Below are 20,041 nucleotides of genomic sequence, written 5' to 3' on the forward strand. Positions count from 1 at the left end.
AAATAAATAAATAAATAAAAAGAAATAGATAGAAACAAAACTCTTCTTCAGCAATACTGGATTTTAAAAGGCAAAAGATTTATATATTCTGAAGAGAAACCAGAGAATAACACTGGATTTTAGAAAAGAGCACCAAAGTCACAGAGAAAATTATTTTGAATCTAGACTCCTATATGCAGCAAAACAACAACTGTAAAATGAAGACATTTTAATCATTAAGGACTCAAAATGTTTGAATCCAGACTCTCACTGGAGAATGAGTCAATAATTCTGTAAATTAATTAATTAATTCAAAACAGAAGGATGTGGGATTTGAGAAATAATGGTTAACAAAGCAATGAATACAACATAATTTCGTCTAAATAAATACTGTAACATAATGCTAAAAGGAGGAAGAAGGAAGATGGAGAGGAGAAGGAGGAGGAGGAGGAAAAGAAGAAGAAATAAACCCCTGATAATTATAGCACAGAAGGGGATAAAAGCCGAGGAGGAAAGTAATAGTGTGCTAAAGTCAAAGAAGAAAAAATAAGAAAATTAACAATTATTTATAAATAAATAGTAATAAAGACAACATATGAAAATTTGTAGAAATATAGCTAAGGCATTTCTTAGAGAAAATTTGTGTGTGTGTGTGTGTGTGTGTGCATGTGTATTGTGTGTGCCTGGGTGTGTGTATCACTCATTCACATACACACGCACAAACACACACACACACACACTCAATATTTAATTAACAAGGCCAGGCATGGTGGCTCATGCCTGTAATCCCAGCACTTTGGGAGACCGAGATGGGTTGATTACTTGAGGTTGGGAGTTGGAGACCAGCCTGGCCAACATGGTGAAACCCTGTCTCTACTAAAATACAAAATTAGCCAGGTGTGGTAGTGGGCATCTGTAATCTCAGCTACTTGGGAGGCTGAGGCAGGAGAATCACTTGAACCCGGGAGTTGGAGGTTGTGATGGGCCAAAATTGTGCCACTACACTCCAGCCTAGGCAAAAGAGGGAGACTGCACCTCAAAAAATACATACATACACACACATATATATATATATATATAATTAACAAGGCATGACATCATGGAAATAGTGGAGTAAGGACCTCTGAAAGTCTTCTCCTCCATTAAAGAAATAAAATGCTGGTAGAAATGGTCAAAATCAGCATTTTCAGAGCTGTGGAAGTTAATCAGTGATTGCAGAAATCCATGAGGCATTTATTCAAGAAAATGGCTGAGTCTCAGTAAGAACAGCAAGCTTTATGGCATTTTAACTTCCTAATCCTTCTCTCTAACCCCATAGTAGCTTTGAAAATTGACAGTCCTGCAGACGGTCCTGAAAACAGCCCTGAAAACCAGCAGCCTGACAGCCACTCCAAGAGATAAAATGAGGTTGAATGTTCTCCAGAATCCCCTTCCCAGAGAAATGTCATAATTTGTCATATCTGGCATTTTCCTAGAAAATCCCACCACCAGCATTTGTCTTTATTTGACCTGCCTCAGAGCTTGCTCAGTACAAACAGCATTTCCCTAAGCTTTTATCCAAAACAATCAGCAGCAATTGTGTAACGTTGCAGCTGCCTGAGGCAGTGATATCAGTTAGGACAAACAACAACCAGAAACCAAAAGAAAAGAAAAAAGAAGGAAAAGCCAGGAGTCAGGTATCAATGGGGCTTTGGAAATGTCTGTCACATTCCTGAGAATCTGAGAGACCACATGCATGCATAGGGCTGGTGCATGCCTGGGGATATGTATGTGTTTAGTAAAGATCTAAGAAGGCTCTAAGCTCTCACATATGGATGACCCTGAGGCTCTACACAAACAGAAGGTGAGGGCTAAGGCAGAGTTGCAGACTGCCTGTCTAAGGATTGAAGTGTGCTTCCAATACACATGTCACTAGCAGGTCTGCCCTAAGAGAAATAACGAAGGCCCCAGAGGCAGAAATGAACGAGCACTAGACAGTAATGCAGATACACGTGAAGAAATAAAGAGCACTTATAAAGATAATGACATAAGTCAATAAGTAAATACAAAAGACAACGTACATTTAGTTTTGTTTGTGAGTCATTTTGGCTCCTATCTGATTTAAAACACAACTAGAGGCCGGGCGTGGTGGCTCTAGTTGTGGATTCCAAAGTAATCCCAGCACTTTGGAAGGCCAAAGCGGGCGGATCACAAGGTCAAGAGATTGAGATCTTCCTGGCCAACATGGTGAAACCCCATCTCTATTAATAATACAAAAAAAAATTAGCTGGGTGTGGTGGCAAGCGCCTGTAGTCCCAGCTACTTGGGAGGCTGAGGCAGGAGAATCTCTTGAAGCCAGGAGGTGGCAGTTGCAGTGAGCCGAGATCTCACCACTGCACTCCAGCCTGGCAACAGAGCGAGACTCCGTCCCAAAAAAACAAACAAAACAAACAAACAAAAAACAAAACAAAAAAAAAAACTAGATAAAGTGGTCATTATAAACATTTTATAAATTATAAAAGTATGCAGAAAGTTTATAAAAGTGTATAAAAGTGTATTAGTCTGTTCAAGGTGCCACAACAAAATACCACAGACTGGATGGCGTAAACAACAGAAATCTATTTATCCCAGTTCTGGGTACTGGTAAGTTCAAGATCAAGGTACCAGCTGATGTGGTTTCTGGAAAGGACTCTCTTCCTAGTTTGCAGATGGCCACCTCCTTATTTTGTCCTCATGTGGCTGCAAGAGAGAGCGCCGGAGTTTCTTCCTCTTCTCAAAAGGGCACCAGCACCATTAAATTACATCTCTACACTTATGACCTCATTTAACCTTTATCACTTCCTCACAGGCTCTACCTCCAAATACAGGGGATTAGAGCTTCAACATACGAATGGGGTGGGGAGACACAAACATTCAGTCCATAACAAAAGTTTATAAATGATAAATGTATACAAAAGTTTATTTCAAAAGTGATTATACGGAACATTATTATTAACTATAGTCACTGTGCTGTGCATTTGATCTCCAGAATGTATTCGTGTCATAACTGGAAGTTTGTGCCCTTTGGCCAGCATCTCCCCATTTCCCCCCGCACCCTGTCCCCTGATAACCAGTCTGTGCTTTTATGACTTCAACTTTTCTAGATTCCACATATAAGTGAGGTCATGCAGTATTTCTCTATCTGTCTGGCTTATTTCACTTAGCATAATGTCCTCAAGAAATTTGCCAACTTATAAGTGGGAGCTAAATAATGAGAACAAATGGACATATGGTAGGGGAACAGTCACACTGGGGCCTACTGGAGGGTAGAGGGCAGGAGGAGGGAGAGGATCAGGAAAAATAACTAATGGATACTAGGCTTAATACCTGGGTAATGAAATAATATGTACAAAGACCACGATGACATGAGCTTGCCTATATCACAAACCTGCACATGTACTCCTGAATTGAAAATAAAAGTTAATAAATAAATAAAAATTTGGTAAGAGAGATCTTAAGTATGCTCACACACAAAAAGGTAACTATGGCCGGGCACGGTGGCTCAAGCCTGTAATCCCAGCACTTTGGGAGGCCGAGACGGGCGGATTACGAGGTCAGGAGATCGAGACCATCCTAGCTAACACGGTGAAACCCTGTCTATACTAAAAAATACAAAAAACTAGCCGGGCGAGGTGGCGGGCGCCTGTAGTCCCAGCTACTCGGGAGGCTGAGGCAGGAGAATGGCGTAAACCCAGGAGGCGGAGCTTGCAGTGAGCTGAGATCCGGCCACTGCACTCCAGCCTGGGTGGCAGAGTGAGACTCCGTCTCAAAAAAAAAAAAAAGGTAACTATGTTAGATGATGAATACGTTAATTAGCTTGATTGTAGTAATCATTTCATAATATATATGTATTGTAAAACATCACATTGTACACTTTAAATATATAATTTGTGTCTGTCAATTATGCATCAATAAAGCTGGAAAACAAGATGATTATAAATGTGCTATGTTGAGCACATAGTGTATATAATTTGTAATAATAACAGCATAAAGAAGGAAGAGGGAATGGAAATATCTCAGAGCAAAGTTTTTACACACAAATGAGATTAAGTTGGTATTACTCTGAACTATATTGTTATAAATTAAAATGTTAACGATAAGCACAGAGCAACCACTAATAACCTAAAAATACGTAGTAAAAGAGACAAAGAAATTAAATGGTGCATCAGGATATATCGATTTAACACGTCAATAGAAAAATGACCACAGAATATAAGCAAATATTCAAAAAATGAAAATAAATAAGAATGGAAAATAAATATACAAAAAGATGATCAGCCACCCTATTAAATGGAGAAATATTACTGTAAATGGTTGGATATTTTTAATCCATCAAATCAGCAAAAATTAAAGACAGTGTTGCCAAAGTATGCTAAAATTAGGACCCTGGTATGCTGAATGTAGGAGTGAAAATTGGTGTAGCCTTTGGGAAAGCCATTTTGGTTGAGTCCATCAAAATTTGAAATGTACACGCTCTTCGACCCAGCTTCCAGAAAGATATCCACATATGCATGCCCAGGGTTGAGCGTGAGAATGTGACCTTGAGCAAAACATATGTTTGAATATGGGGTGTTTTGGTCTTTAAAAAAAACAGATAGTTGATTAAAATGATAAATGTAAAAACACCTTATATAATCCTGAGTCTTTAATGTATTCTCTGGATCTTTTTTTGTTTTTTTTTTTTTTTTTTTTTTTTTTTGTAGATTTTATGTATCTTGCTCTGGCAGCCTAGCGTTGAGTGAGTGTGCGATCTAATCTTTCTGCCTCAGCTGCAAGTCTTCCGCCTCCCAGGTTCACACCATTCGTCTCTTGTCCTCAGCCTCCCGAGTAGTGGGGCTACAGGTGCCTGCCACCACACCCAGCTAATTTTTTTGTATTTTTAGTAGAGACGGGGTTCACGCATGTTATGGTCCAGGATGGTCCCCTCAATCCCTGACCATCGTGATCACGCCCGCCTCAGCCTCCCAAAGCATTGGGATTATAGGCGTGAGCCACCGCGCCCGGCCTAATCCTGAGTCTTATAAAAACACACCAATCACACTATGCCTCCTTTTGTCTTTTTGTAGCTAGTAGAAGAATTTTTGTGGGGAGAGATTCACTTACTTTGAGAAAATGTGAAGATTCTTTGCCAAAACAGAGCTGAGCTTCTAGGATCCAAATGTGGGCAAGAAAAGATGCTACTTCACACAGAGAAGAAGGAAGAAGAAAGGAAAGGGGCGATAAGAGAGGCTACATGCTTTATGACATGTCCTTTTTCCAAGACTCTGCATCCCCTCATTCTCCAAATAACTGTCAATAGCATTAATAAATTCATCAGGAACTGTGGATCCACTATATTTAATCTCTATGTCCCAAATCAATCCTTATGTATCCCCAGGGTGTAACCCCATTCCCCCAACATGCCCTGCTCCATGACTCTCCTACGCAGACATTCTTCCCTGCTTAGCTAACAATCTTTTACCTACATGGAGTTACCATTGGTGAGATTGTTCCAGTGATATATAAATTGGTATAAACATTTTTAAATCAATATCAAAGGAAAAGCTTTATGATTTTTTGGATTTGTCAATAATTTCTTGGTTAAGACATCAAGAGCACAGACAACAAAATTCAACAAAAGCAAAAATAGAGAACAGAGACTGCTTCAAACTTAAAAATTTTATTCACCAAAAGACATAATCAATATAATGAAATGGGAGAAAACATTTACAAATCACATAGGTGATAACAGATTAATATTTAGAATATGCCAGGCGCTCACGCCTGTAATCCCAGCATCTTGTGAGGCTGAGGCAGGCAGATCACAAGGTCAGGAGATCAGAATCACCCTGGCCAACATGGTGAAACCTCGTCTCTACTAAAATACAAAAAATTAGCCAGGTGTGATGGTGCACACCTGTAGCCCCAGCTTCTCAGGAGCCTGAGGCAGGGGAATCACTTGAACCCAGGAAGCGGAGGTTGCAGTCAGCCAAGATCGCACCACTGCACTCCAACCTGGCGACAGAGCGAGACTCCGTCTCAAAAAAAAAAAAAAAAAATTAGAACATATAAAGAATTCCTGCAACTCAACATAGAAAATCAAATAACCCAATTTAAACAAAGGACTTGAACAGACATTTTTCCAAAGGTGATATACAAATGGCCAAGAAGCATATGAAAAGATACTCAACATCACTAATCATCAGAGAAATGCAAATCAAAATCATGATGAGATATTACCTTATACCCAATAGGATGGCTACCATAAAAAAAAGTGTTTGTGGTGGTGTGGAAAAGTTGGGACTCTTGTGTACTGTTGGTGGGATTATAAAATGGTGCAGCTGCTGTGGACAGTATAGAGGTTCCTCAAAAAATTAAAAATAGAACTACCATATGATCCAGCAATCTCACTCCCGGGTATATACCCAAAGTAATTGAAAGCAGGGTCTCAAAGGGATATTTGTATACCTATGTTCATAGCGGCACTATTCACAAGAGACAAGAGGTGGAAGCAATCAAAATACCTGTCAATGTATAAATACATAAACAAAATGTGGTATTAAACGCAATGGAATACTTCCTTAAAAAGGAAGAAAATCTCATTACATGCTACAACCTGGATGAACACTGAGGACATTATGCTAAGTTAAATAAGTTCATCACAAAAGGACAAATACTATATGATTCTACCTATATAAAGCCTCTAAAGCAGTCAGATTCCTAGACAGAGAAAGTCTGTGATAGTTTATCTGTGGCTGGAGGAAACAGGACAAAAAGGAGTTGTTTTCTAATGGGTACAGAATTTTTTTTTTTTTTTTTTTTTTGGAGACAGAGTCTCGCTCTGTCGCCCAGGCTGGACTGCAGTGGCCGGATCTCAGCTCACTGCAAGCTCCGCCTCCGGGATTTACGCCATTCTCCTGCCTCAGCCTCCCGAGTAGCTGGGACTACAGGCGCCTGCCACCTCGCCCGGCTAGTTTTTTGTATTTTTTAGTAGAGATGGAGTTTCACCGGGTTAGCCAGGATGGTCTCAATCTCCTGACCTCATGATCCGCCCTTCTCGGCCTCCCAAAGTGTTGGAATTACAGGCTTGAGCCACCGCGCCCAGCAGAATTTTTTTTTTTTTAGACGGCTGGAGTGCAGTGGCCCGATCGCAGCTCACTGTGACCGCTTGCCTCCCAGGTTCAAGCGATTCTTCTGCCTCAGTCTCCTGAGTAGCTGGGATTACAGGCACCCACCACCACACTCGGCTAATTTTTGTATTTTTAGTAGAGACAGGGTTTCCCCATGTTGGCCAGGCTGGTCTCAAACTCCTGACCTCAAGTGATCCACCTGCCCCGGCCTTCCAAAGTGCTGGGATTACAGGCATGAGCCACTGCGTTTGGCCGGGTACAGAATTTGAGTTCTACAAGATGAGAAAGTTCTGGAGATCTCTTTCATAGCAATGAAGATATACTAAACACTACTGAACTGTATACTTAAAAATGGTTAAGAAATGTTAAGATGGTAACATTTTCAACCACAGTTTAAAAAAATATAACAAAAGATGCTCTTCTGATGTAGAAGGACTTTTTCTTGACTTTATGCGCTGGTGAATTCTTCAGAGCTGTAGCTAATTAACATTGGCTTGACAGGATGCTCACGGCTATGCCATTGCTTGGGGACTCTGGGAGAAAGTCCTTGGCCTTGATCCACACGGTACAAGAAGGTACTCTGACCCTTGGAGAACTGTGTAATGCCAGCTTTCATCCTCACTGCAGCTGGCTGGAACTAGATCGATGCTGGACCTTTAGTGGATCACAGAACCTTTCTGAGGTTGGGATAATAATGTAATACAATGAAATAATGTAGGTAACCTGCTCAGCCTCATGCCTAGCACACAGAAGGTGCTCAGGAAAGGCCAGGCGCGGTGGCTCACGCCTGTAATCCCAGCACTTTGGGAGGCCAAAGCGGGCGGATCACGAGGTCAGGAGATCGAGACTATCATGGCTAATACGGTGAAACCCCGTCCCTGCTAACAATAACAAAAAACTAGCTGGGCGTGGTGGGGGGCGCCTGTAGTCCCAGCTACTCAGGAGACTGAGGCAAGACAATGGCGTGAACCAGGGAGGCGGAGCTTGCAGTGAGCAGAGATTAGGCCACTGCACTGCAGCCTGGGTGACAGAGCCAGACTCCGTCTCAAAAAATAATAATAATAAAATTAAATAGAAGGTGCTCAGGAAAATAAAGATTCACTTAGTCAATCAGTGTGAGAAGAAGCAACCTGTTCCTCTCAGCACCAATGTCAAAAGGAAAAGACTCTCAGAGAAATTAATGCAGGAATGCAGGAATTAATTCATCAATCATGGAATCTGTGTGTGGGGAAGGTGAGTGGGGCAGAGAAGAGCAGAAAGAGGAGGAGGAAAAGAAGCAGAGGAAGGTAAGGGGAAGGAGAGGAGGCAGAAGAAAGAAGTTGAAAAACTGAGGAATCACGATAAGCGGAACATTTCCGTAGCACCTCCCCCAGCACCAGGTACTGCTCTAAATGCCTCGTGGATATTCCCTCATTTAATCATCACAGTAACTCCATCAGGCAGAGACTCTACGTCCATTTCATGGGCTGATAAACTGAGATAGAGTACTCAGGTAACCTACCCGAGATGCACACAGAGCCAGAGCTTAAACCCCTTCTCATTACTTCCAGAGTCAGGCTCTTCGCTATTTCACCATCCTGCATCTCAGGAAAATGAAATATGAAGAAAATTGCCAATTCTTCCATTGTTCTACTAGACGATAACTGAGCCACTGACTGAGGCTCTCCTGTGCCCACTAGCTCACTGCTCTGACTGCATTTTATTGGAAATTTCAGCTAACTCCCACCACCTGCCACTAAATCGCTTCCCTGAGGGCAGAAATCCATCTTCCAGCTGTGAATCAGGAATTTGCCACAGGAAACCCCTGCCTGCCTCCTAACACCTGCCATTCATTAGACACTGAATCTGATAGGGCCGTCCTGGGACGTGAAGATCTTTAGATCGCCAGGGCCACGTTTGTGGGAGGCTGGTGTATTTGGAACCTCCCTGTCATTCTGGTGGAGCCCTCTGGGTCTCCAGCCGCTCTGGGGAGTCCCTGTTAGACACTGCACGCCTGCCCTGCACCCCGGATGCAGACTCCATAATTCTTCAGGACAGCCCCAGTTCATGCAACTGACTTTTCCCAATCAAAGGCATTTGCCAAGTGTTCAAGGATTATTACAGCAATTTGTTACACTGGAAGACTTTTCATCTGGATACATTTGCAAGTCAAAGAAAATCGTTTCTTAGCCCACAGGTCTTAATCACTTTGTTAATCTTAAAGCAGCCGTGATCTTAAAATTCAGTGCTATCAGTAAAGACAATATATAGAGACAAAGACAGAGATAAGGACAGAAAGAGACTAATGTGGAAAACACATTTTGATTTTTTTAATTAAAATGTATTTTAGACCAGGTACGGTGGCTCATGCCTATAATCTCAGCACTTTGGGAGTCTGAGGGAGGGGGGTATGGCTTGAGCCCAGAAGTTCGAGACCAGCCTGGGCAATGCATTTCTCTAGAGACCCATCAATAAGGGAAAAAAATTAAAATTTAAAAATAAATAAAAATGTATTTGAAATAAAAAAAAGAGAGAGAAAATGGCAAATAGTAAATAGTGGAGGAAAAAAATCACTCTATTCAGAAACAACTACCATTAGTGTTTTAATGTGTACCCTTTCAGATATTTTTCTCTGCACATATATTTATATAAAAGTGAGATTATAGCTGCCGCTTCTAATCTGCCTTTTCTCCTGCATATTATCATACCATTCTTCCAGCTTTCCATGCTTCTTGTCGTTATTCTCACCGTATCTTATTGGAATTTTCTATCATGTTTTTTTGACCCAAAATTATTCTATAAAATAAATGTATCCTACTTATTTTACCAATCCCCTATTCTTGAACATTAGATTGAGTCCAATTTTTTCTCTTGTAAACAATTCTTTAATTATCTCAACATCTGAAATAAATGCCACTCATCTAAAAGACTGGAACTCAAAAAATACACTACCAGCAGCGGTCTGAAATCATAGGAAATCTACTCTTACCCTGAATTCCATTTTCTTTCTGGACTTTACATTTCTAAGTCCTTTTCTGTCACCAAACCATTTTACTCATCTGAGAACTCCCTCTCCTTACTCCTTCTCTCCGGTCCTGGCTACTTATTTACCAGTTTTTCTGAAACAACTTCTTCTTTCCCTTTTATTAAGTCTACTCTGCTATATCCCTTCCCTTGTTTTTATCCACTCACCCTCCATGCTATTGACTCATGCCACCCTTTGAAGCCTACTGCACAAAAGACACACGCAAAGCCCTGTGGGGATCAAAGGGTGAAAACAGAACATCCTGAGTCCTAAAGGAATTCTGAATCTAATTGGAGATGCAAGGTATATATACACAGTGGTATGCTGGTAAACTGGCTCTCTGAGGGGGAAAAACCCCTGATGCATAGGTTTACCAATTTCCATGCTATAAAATATTCCCACCATGGCCAACTACCAATATGATACTACTGAGCTGACAGCTGGGAAGAGATGAGATGCACACAAACCAGCTGTGTGCAGGACACAACTACATGTACGTGAAAAGCTATAATACATACATTTGTATATACACACACACACACACAAATGCATATATGTATACATGTACATGCATATGTATTTTAGCTTTTCATGGACATATAGTCATGTATATTCATACATATAAATAGACAAGACAACCAGAGCAGACATTTATAAGTAGGCAATCATGTTATCACCATTATTATCCCATCAGTAAAGTTTATTGAGAGCTTACAATGCATCCGGTGCTATGTTCAATGTTTTAAATGCATTGCTTTATAACTCTCCTATGAGAGGTGTTGTTATTACCACCAATTTTACAACTTCACCCATGCAAAGCTGCAGTCTTGAAGAAGGAGATAATTTGTCCTTGGTCATTCAATGCAGTAAATGGCAAAGCCAGGATTAAATCAAGGTCCATCTGATTCCAGAGCCCAGTCTCTAACCATTGCCCTCTCCTGCTGCTTCAGGCCAGGAAGCCAGGCCTCAGGGCTTCACACTGTGGACCCCAAGGGGCAGACCAGCCATGAATCCAAAGAGGTGAACTGGTGGTCCTATCAAGCCATGTGACCAAGGTTCTCGAATGCACCATTCTCCAGTGCTTTGGACCCGCTCTCCAAAGCACTGTGAAGGCTGATTCCTAACACCCAAAATTGCCCTTCAACTTACTATATAATTTTATCTTCATTTAGTTCCCTCCTTTTCTTACCAAAAGTCTCCCTGGGTCTTTTTGTTTTATTTTTAACTGTAACTTTTCTTGTGCTTATTTGTTTATAATTTGTCCCTGGAATTCTTTATTAAAATTTCTACCTCATTATTAATTTTAATTGATAATTCTTTGTTATGAAAACTGGGAGACAAAGAACTTGTAAAACAGGAAGGAATAAATAAATGTAAAGAAGGCAGGTGATGAAACCATAAACATTCTAGAAGATAATGTCGTAAAAACTCTTCTGGACATTGGTTTAGGCAGAGAATTCATGACTAACACCCCAAAAGTAAATGCGACAAAAACAAAAAAATAAATAGGAGCTAATTAAACTAAAAAGCTTCTGCACCGCAAAAGAAATAATCAGCAGAGTAAATAGACAACCCACAGAATGGGAGAAAACATCCACAAACTATGCATCCGACAAAGGACTAGAAGTCAGAATCTAGAAGGAACTCAAACAAATCAGCAAGAAAAAAAGCAAGTAATCCCATCAAAAAGTTGGCAAAGGACATGAATAGACATTCCTCAAAAGAAAATATACAAACAGCCAACAAACATGAAAAAATGCTCAACATCACTAATCATCAAGGCAATGCAGATTAAAACCACAATGAGATACCACCTTACTCCTGCAAGAATGGCCATAATTAAAAAGTCAAAAACAACAGACTGGATGTAGTGAAAAGGGGCCACCATTACACTGCTGGTGGGAATGTAAATTAGTGTAACCACTGTGGAAAACAGTATGGTGATTCCTTAAAGATCTAAAAGTAGATCTACCATTCGATCCAGCAATCCCACTACTGGGCATCTACCCAAAAGAAAAGAAGTCATTATATGAAAAAGCACATGCACACACGTTTATAGCAGCACAATTCACGACTGCAAAGATACGGAACCAACCTAAGTGCCATCAACCAATAAGTGGATACAGAAAATGTGGTATATAAAAACCATTAGATACTACTCAGCCATAAAAAGGAATGAAATGATGTCTTCTGCAGCAACTTGGATGGAGCTGGAGACCATTATTCTGAGTGAAATAACTCAGGAACGGAAAACCAAATATTGTATGTTCTCACTTATAAGTGGGAGCTAACCTATGAGGACGAAAAGGCATAAGAATAATATAATGGACTTTGGGAACTCAGAGGGAAGGGTGGAAGGGGGTGAGGGATAAAAGACTGCACACTGGGTACAGTGTATACTGCTCAGGTGATGGGTGCACTGAAAACTATTGAAATAAAAAATAAAAAAAGTTTTCAAGTAGGTGAAAGGCCCAAAGGGGGGGCCACATGGCACTGTGTCAGCAAGATAAGGTTGTCATTCAGAAGACACGGGTATATATACAGTAGGAGTGTTAGTGTAGGAATTTTGCAATAATTCTCCCATTCCTCGGCTCTGGAGATTCTGAATCTAGTTCCACAGCAGAAAGACTTCAGAAAATTGAACAGAATTCAGCAGAACCCCCTGATTAACGAACTGAAAAATGAGACCAACGATGCCAGGTTAAACACACAAAGAATCTTCCTGCTGATGGAGAAGGCTGAAAAGAAGAGCAAAAATAGTTTCCATTGAAGAAAAGAATGAGGAATTAATATTTCTCAAGCAGCAACCAGGTGCTGGGCAATTTATTTGGCATTTTATATACATTGTCTCAAATAACTTACAGTAACCTTTCAAAGTAGGTCTTATTAACCTTGTCAATCACAGAAAACGACGAGACAAGTCTCAATCACTTTTGGAGATGTATTTGCCAAAGTTAAGGACGTGCCCAGGAGACAGGTCAATGCTTTTCTCTGAAGATGATTTTGAGGTCTCCAAATTTAAAGGGGAAAGGGCGGGATATTGTGAAGCACACAGTTTTCACTTAAACAAAAGGGGCAAAGGAAAAATATGGGGAATTTGCATTTTATATAACACACAAAATATGCATTTGTGTCTGGCAGGCTGGAACTGCACCTGTAAAGATAAGCTATCAATTAACATTGCCATGGTGAGTTTGGGGTCCCAAAATTTAATTTCCTTTCACAATCTCCATGCTTTCTGGTGGGAACACAATGTCTACAAGGGTTTGGTAACTTGTTCAGCCCACACAGCTGACATGTGAAGAGTCAGAAAGCAAACCCCTGACTCATGGTGCTCTAAGTCCATGTCTTTTCTACTGTAAAGACTGCCTCTTGGCCAGGCATGGTGGCTCATGACTGTAATCCTAGCACTTTGGGAGGCCAAGGCAAGTGGATCACTTGAATCCAGGAGTTCAAGATCAGCCCAGGTAACAAAGTGAGACCCTGCTCTACAAAATTAATAAAAATTAGTCGGGGATAGTGGTGCCTGCCTGTAGTCCCAGCTCGGGAGGCTTAGGTGGGAAGATTGCTTGAGCTCAGATCAAACCTGCAGTAAGCTGTGATTGTGCCATTGCACTCCAGCCTGGGCAACAGAGCAAGACCCTGTTACAAAAAAAAGACTGCCTCCTATTGAGCTCGCACAGTTTCTCTACTGTGGTGTGATTGACATTTGGGATCAAGTGGTCTTTGCTGTGGGTATAAGGAGCAGGATCAGGTAGGGGTTAAGAGTACAGGCTCTGACCACCCTCTGCCCAGACTAGAATCTCCACCTTTCCACTCATTAGCTGTAAAACCTCGGGAGTTGTTCTTAGTCTCTTCTGCCTTAGTCTCCTCACTGTACAATGGGAATAATTATAGTATCCACCTCATAAGCTACTGTGAGGATGAAATTGTTAATGACTGTATATTAAGCACACAGAACAGCACCCAGCCTGACCCAACAGCTCGGTCAGTGTTAGCTTTTTGTTATTGTTATCTTTGAGAAGGAGAGGCCCTTACAGGCTGTAGTATCTATTCTCTAACTTTCAGGAACCCCATACATGCCAAAGTTAATAGCTTACATGGTTGATTCATTTTTCCTTATATCTGGCCAAAATGACTACTAAAAAAATTCTTAGGTAACATGGAGATCCATTGAGCACTGGATCTGCTATAAACTTCCACTTCAGTGACTCTTAATTGGAGGTGATTCTCCCCCTGGACACATTTGACCATATTTAGAGACTTTTTTTTTTTTGAGACGGAATCTCACTCTGTCACCAGGCTGAAGTGCAGTGACGCGGTCTCAGCTCACTGCAACCTCTGCTTCCCAGGTTCAAGCGATTCTCCTGCCTCAGCCTCCCAAGTAGTTGGGACTACAAGCGCGCCTCACCACATCCAGCTAATTTTTGTATTTTTAGAGACGGGGTTTCACCATGTTAGCCAGGATGGTCTTGATCTCTTGACCTTGTGATCTGTCCACCTCAGCCTCCCAAAGTGCTTGGATTAAAGGCATGAGCCACCGCCCCTGGCCGAGAGATATTTTTTTATTGTCACAGCTGGTAAGGCCAAGGCAGAAAGGGCCAAGGAAACTTCCCAAGGTATCACAGCTAGTGAGTGATGGGGTTGGGATTCCACCTCAGCCTCCCAAAGTGCTTGGATTAAAGGCATGAGCCACCGCGCCTGGCCGAGAGATATTTTTTTATTGTCACAGCTGGTAAGGCCAAGGCAGAAAGGGCCAAGGAAACTTCCCAAGGTATCACAGCTAGTGAGTGATGGGGTTGGGATTCCAACCTGGGCAGAAGGCTGTCAGAGCCTATGCTTTTGACTCCAGCGTGAAACTGCCCCTTACACCCAAATACAGCCAATGAGGCTGCACACAACGGACCTTTTGCCTGAAAACAATTGTCTTTTTCAATATTAACTCTGCACAGAGGGGCTCAAGATGTCTTTATTCTGACCCTCGCCCTCCCTCCAGCACACAGACCCAAAAGAAAACACCTGGTATGAATTCCAGTCCCTAAAGCTGTGGTTAGGAACATTTGCAAAGAAAACACCTGAGTGCTGTCTTTGACATTCCCCAAAGATTCTGATTCCCTAGCTCTAGGGAACAGCACAGTAGTCTGCATTTTCAACAAGCTGCCCAGGCTCTAATGGTTCTGATTAAAGTAGCTCAAAGGCTATCTATCCCTCAAGAAACTGGGCTCTGAAACCCTGGGCCTAGTTCAGCATAAAAGCCACTAGGATCCAGGTGAGACATTAAATAGGCTTGATTCCTATGCTAATTTCAGCAGGCAGTGGCTTTCCTGAGACAGATCAAGAGATCCACATGGATGAGTGTGACAGCTGACTGGTGCTGCCTGCCACAAGTGCAGGAATGGAGGTAAGAGTTCACTTGTTCTGTCTGCCAACCCTGATCAAGAGTCAAGTAAGAATCATAGCCATTCCAGACTGCAAGCTCTCAGCCTTCCACCAGTTCCTGGCAAGAGGCCTTATCATAGTAAGCTACACTCCTTTCTTTAGACACCGGCTATTATTAGTATGCATAATGCAATTTTTGTTACAGTGGTTATTAAGATAAAAGCAGGATTAAAGCCTGTGTGTTATTGGTGGCAACCACCCCAGACCTGCTGTTAGGTTTTTCACAGCTTCTCTTGCGGCTCCCTCACTGTTGCCCACGGCGAACCTCACCTCACAGAACACAGGTTCAGCAATGCAGCACTGCAGCCTGGGGAGCATGGGTGGCCTGGACAGGCTTTCTGCTCCCCTTTCCCTCTCTACAGGAATTAGCCCAGCCAGAGGAGGTAGCCAGGAGGCAAAGTCCTCTGCACACTGAAGTAAGACAAATGCCACAGGAAACAGGAGCTGTGTCCTTTGTGTGCTGCTGCCTGCCCAGTACCCAGCACAGATGAAAGGCCCAATGCATGAAAAGCACTAATCAATAACTGTGGAATGAAGGAAGGAATTGGTAGTGGGCCAGTCAAGCAATAAGTAAAAAAGAGAGAGAGAGAAAAGGTTGCAACAAGCATGGCCCCTGACCCTCATAGAAAATGACTGATGAGGCCAGTCACGGTGGCTCACGCCTGTAATGCCAGCATTTTGGGAGGCTGAGGCAGGTGGATTACTTGAAGTCAGGAGTTCGAGACCAGCCTGGCCAATATGGTGAAACCCTGTGTCTACTAAAAATACAAAATTAGGTGGCGTGGTGGCACACACCTGTAATCCCAGTTACTTGGGAGGCTGAGGCAGGAGAATCACTTGAATCTGGGAGGTGGAGGTTGCAGTGAGCCAAAATTGTGCCACTGCACTCCAGCCTGGGCAACATAGCGAGACTCCGTCTCAAAAAAAATGATTGATGGATCTGATGGATCCCAAATGAGGGCTTTCACCTGCAACACAGGATCTATGGAGATGCTGAAGATCTGCCCCCATATAACTGTGCCAACTGAGGGACCTGGACTGAATCTTTCACTGCTTTCTTAAGATCTTACAGTTTTTATGGGTGACTCTGGCACAAGGGAAATGGATCAGATAGGAGTATTTAAAACTGGTTTGGGGAGAAGTTCCTCTCAGATGACAAAAAACATATAGCAACAACACCACCCTCCTGATGTCACACAATAACTGAACGCATCCTTTCTCTCCGCTCTCAGGGGCAGGCAATGTGAAGTCTGCCCTTCCTAGGACAGTGGGTTCCTCACTGTCCACTCCCCTGTCTTCTGTCTTTTCCCATGCTACTTCATTCCCCATCCCCAGATCTCGTCATCCTTTAATAATGATAATGGTAGAAATTATGCTGAAATTCACCAATGCATCCTCTGGAGCCAGGTACCGTATACAGTAGTTTATATGAATCCTCTCATTTTGTCCTCCTGACAGCTTTGAGAGCCGAACTGTTGTCATCCCCATTTTATAGATTAGAAAACCAAAGCTGAGTCTGTCTCCTACACGAAGCCTTTCCTGACGGTCCCAGCAGACACCTTTGCTCCCTTCTCTTACTTTCTGCCCGTGTCTGACGCCCAACACAGCCACAGTGTCGGGCACTGATCTGCCATTCTAAACAACAGAAATGTATTTTTTTTTATAATTTTGACAGCTAGGAGTCCAAGAACAAGGTGTCGGCAGGGTTGATTTCTCTGAGGCCAAGCTCCTTGGCTTGTTGATGGCTGTCTTCTCCCTGCATCCTCATGTGGTCTTCCCTCTGTGTGTATCCACATCCTAATCTTTTCTTTTCTTTTTTTTTTGAGATGGAGTGCAATGGTAGCTCACTGCAACCTCTGCCTCCTGGGTTCAAGCAATTCTCCTGCCTCAGCCTCCCATGTAGCCGGGACTGCAAATGCCGGACGAGACAGGGTTTCACCATGTTGGTCAGGCTGGTCTTGAACTCCCAACCCTAGGTGATCCGCCCGCCTCAGCCTCCCAAAGTGCTGGGATTATAGGTGTGAGCCATGGCGCCCAGCTGTGTTTTGTTTTTTGTTTTGTGTGTGTGTGTGTGTTTTTTTTTGTATTTTTAGTAGAGATGGGGTTTCCCCACGTTGGCCAGGTTGGTCTCAAACTCCTGACCTCAGGTGATCCACCTGTCTCGGCCTCCCAAAGTGCTGGGATTATAGGCGTGAGCCACCACGCCGGGCCATCTCCTTTTCTTATAAGGACACCAGGCCCATCCTAAGGGCCCCAGTCTGGCTTAACTGCCTCCTTGAAGACCTTATCTTCAAATACAGTCACATTCTGAGGGACCAGGGGTGAGGACTGCATGTATTTTGCAGAGACAGTTCATGTGACACCCGAATCATGGTTTGCAGCCCCCAGGAAAGAATGACACTTGTCACCCCCTCTGCCCATAAAGCAACCCTGGAAGGTGAGGATAGCAGGCATTGTTATTTTTCTCTTCCCCAAGGTTGCCCACACTTCCTGATGCTTGGAGGTGGCCCATCTCAGGTTACGGCTTTGCCTGGGGAGCTGGTGCAACCAGGGCTGCAGCCCAGGCCTCGGATTCCACACTCTCTCCTCTTTTCAAGGCACAGCAAGAGAATGGAGTGACCAGTGCCTTTGCTCGATGTGACAGGTTAATAAAGTGTCCTCCTCTCTGGGCTGTAGCGCCAGTGTCTCCACAGTGAGAATCCGGCAGGGTCTCTCCTGGCAGCTTCCACAGGCCCAGTGTCATTCTGGAACCCAGCGCAGGTCTTCTCCATTTCCGCACCTGTACATTGCAGGTCACACCTGAGGAGAGGGCGACCTGAGGGCTGAGTGAGCTGACACGGTGAAGAGCTGCCAGCACCTGCCCCACTGGGGGCTCCCTATTCTGTTCCATATGCACCCAGAACTCCCCTTGAACACAGCAGTTTCCCCCTGCCTGGCGGACAGTGAGCCAGGGCCAACACTGTGCAAGAAGCCGTGGGAAGCCACCTCCACTCCCAACAAGCAGCTCAGAATATCAGCAAGTCAAGAGCGTGGTTTTTAACTCCAACAGGCAGAGAGGAAAGAGATAGTGAGTGTAAGCCTCTCACTCCCAGGCATTTACCAGGACCCTGTGGTGAATCTCTTCCTTAGTTCACTCCCGGCCAGGATGTTCTTCCCTGACTCTGATGCAGGTCACTGATGTCCCTAACCTCAAGGCCTTGTGATGGGCCCAGTGGGAGGTCGGAGCCAGGCACTATGATTGGGGGACTGAGTGGCTTGGAAAGATATGCCCCTTCTTTTCCTTTCAGCTTAGAAGCAGCAGCCCCAGCTCTCAGCAGCAGGCTCCCCACAAGCTGCTGCATACACAGCAAACCTCCTCTCTACGCCCGACCCAGTGTGGTTCCCCCAGCAAATCAGGCCTGCCTGCCTCAGTGTCCACGCCCTGACCTGCGGCTGAGGCCCATTTCTGTCTCTGGCGGTGACCCTACCTCCCAGGACGCTCCCATGTAGCTGTCGATTGTTCTCCTTCCCTTCCTCTCATCCTTTCTCCCTCTTTCCTGTCTGTAAATGGCATTTCTGGAGTGTGAGAGAGGCCCGGGACCGCAGGTATGTTTCCTGTCTACCCGTTCTAATCAAAGGCAGATGCCTGTGGTGCGCCTGGCCTCGCAGAAGAGGAGAACCCATCCTCGGAGAGGGGCCAGAGGAGAACTGTGTGCTCCTTCACGGCTGCGTGCTTCGGGTAAGGGCTCCCTTTATGCTTTTTACTATTTTAACTTCAGAGAGGCTACCCGTCCTTTCTGGGGGCTCCTGCCCTGCCTAGGACAGTAAGGTGGTGTAGAATCGTCATGCAGCTGTGAGCCTAGATAATCCTGAGTTCAAATCCTGTGCCATCATTTCTTAGCTTCCCCTACCTTTCGTCCTATGGGAAAAGGGGACACTAGATGAGGGAGGAGGGAACAGTACAGCCACCGGCCCTGGCTTGCTGTTGGAGGGATGAGGCAGCAGACCCAAAGGTCTGGCATCTGATGGACACTTCATAGTGCCAGCCACCTTCCTGCCCCACTCCACAGTGCCTGAACCTGCAGGCGAGGTTGTAACCACAAGGAAAGATCGGGGACCCGGTCACTCGTGCTCACGGACGACCTGCCACTCCCAAGCCAAAGGGCGACACAGGGGAGATGCCCAGGAAAGGAAGCGAAACCTGGCATTGTTCCACCAACCTCTTAGGCCCTGAATTTCTGTTTCTTAACACAGTCACATTGTTACATTTTGTGTTGAAACATAAGATCTAGGCTAACTTCCTTCTTGGGTCTTGGGACACTTTCTTGCTCTTACATGATCAAGGTGGGGGCTGCATAACTATTCCCCACTGCACATACTCCCTCCCTTCCCCCGCAACTCCCTCCTTCCCCAACGCCCCCCACCCAGTGCAATCTACTAACTGTCTCTCCCACAATGTTTCCCTGACCGGCTCCTGCTGGCACAAAGGGTCCCACCTTTGAAGACCTTTGGG

The 20,041-nt window shown here is 43.8% G+C and overlaps 1 pseudogene across 1 annotated transcript in view; it reads right to left on the reverse strand.

The window, feature by feature from the left end:
• LOC108531670 (putative uncharacterized protein UNQ9370/PRO34162) overlaps window positions 1-18,439 on the reverse strand; it is a 31,387-nt pseudogene extending 12,948 nt beyond the window's left edge. The window contains exon 1 of the transcript XR_014485091.1: window positions 18,176-18,439. The product of XR_014485091.1 is annotated as a putative uncharacterized protein UNQ9370/PRO34162 (transcript). The remainder of the gene's footprint in view (window positions 1-18,175) is intronic.
• Between the last annotated feature and the right edge of the window lie 1,602 nt (window positions 18,440-20,041).

Source organism: Rhinopithecus bieti, unplaced genomic scaffold (assembly GCF_001698545.2).
Source record: "Rhinopithecus bieti isolate Rb0 unplaced genomic scaffold, ASM169854v2 scaffold_9696, whole genome shotgun sequence".
NCBI lineage: Eukaryota > Metazoa > Chordata > Mammalia > Primates > Cercopithecidae > Rhinopithecus > Rhinopithecus bieti.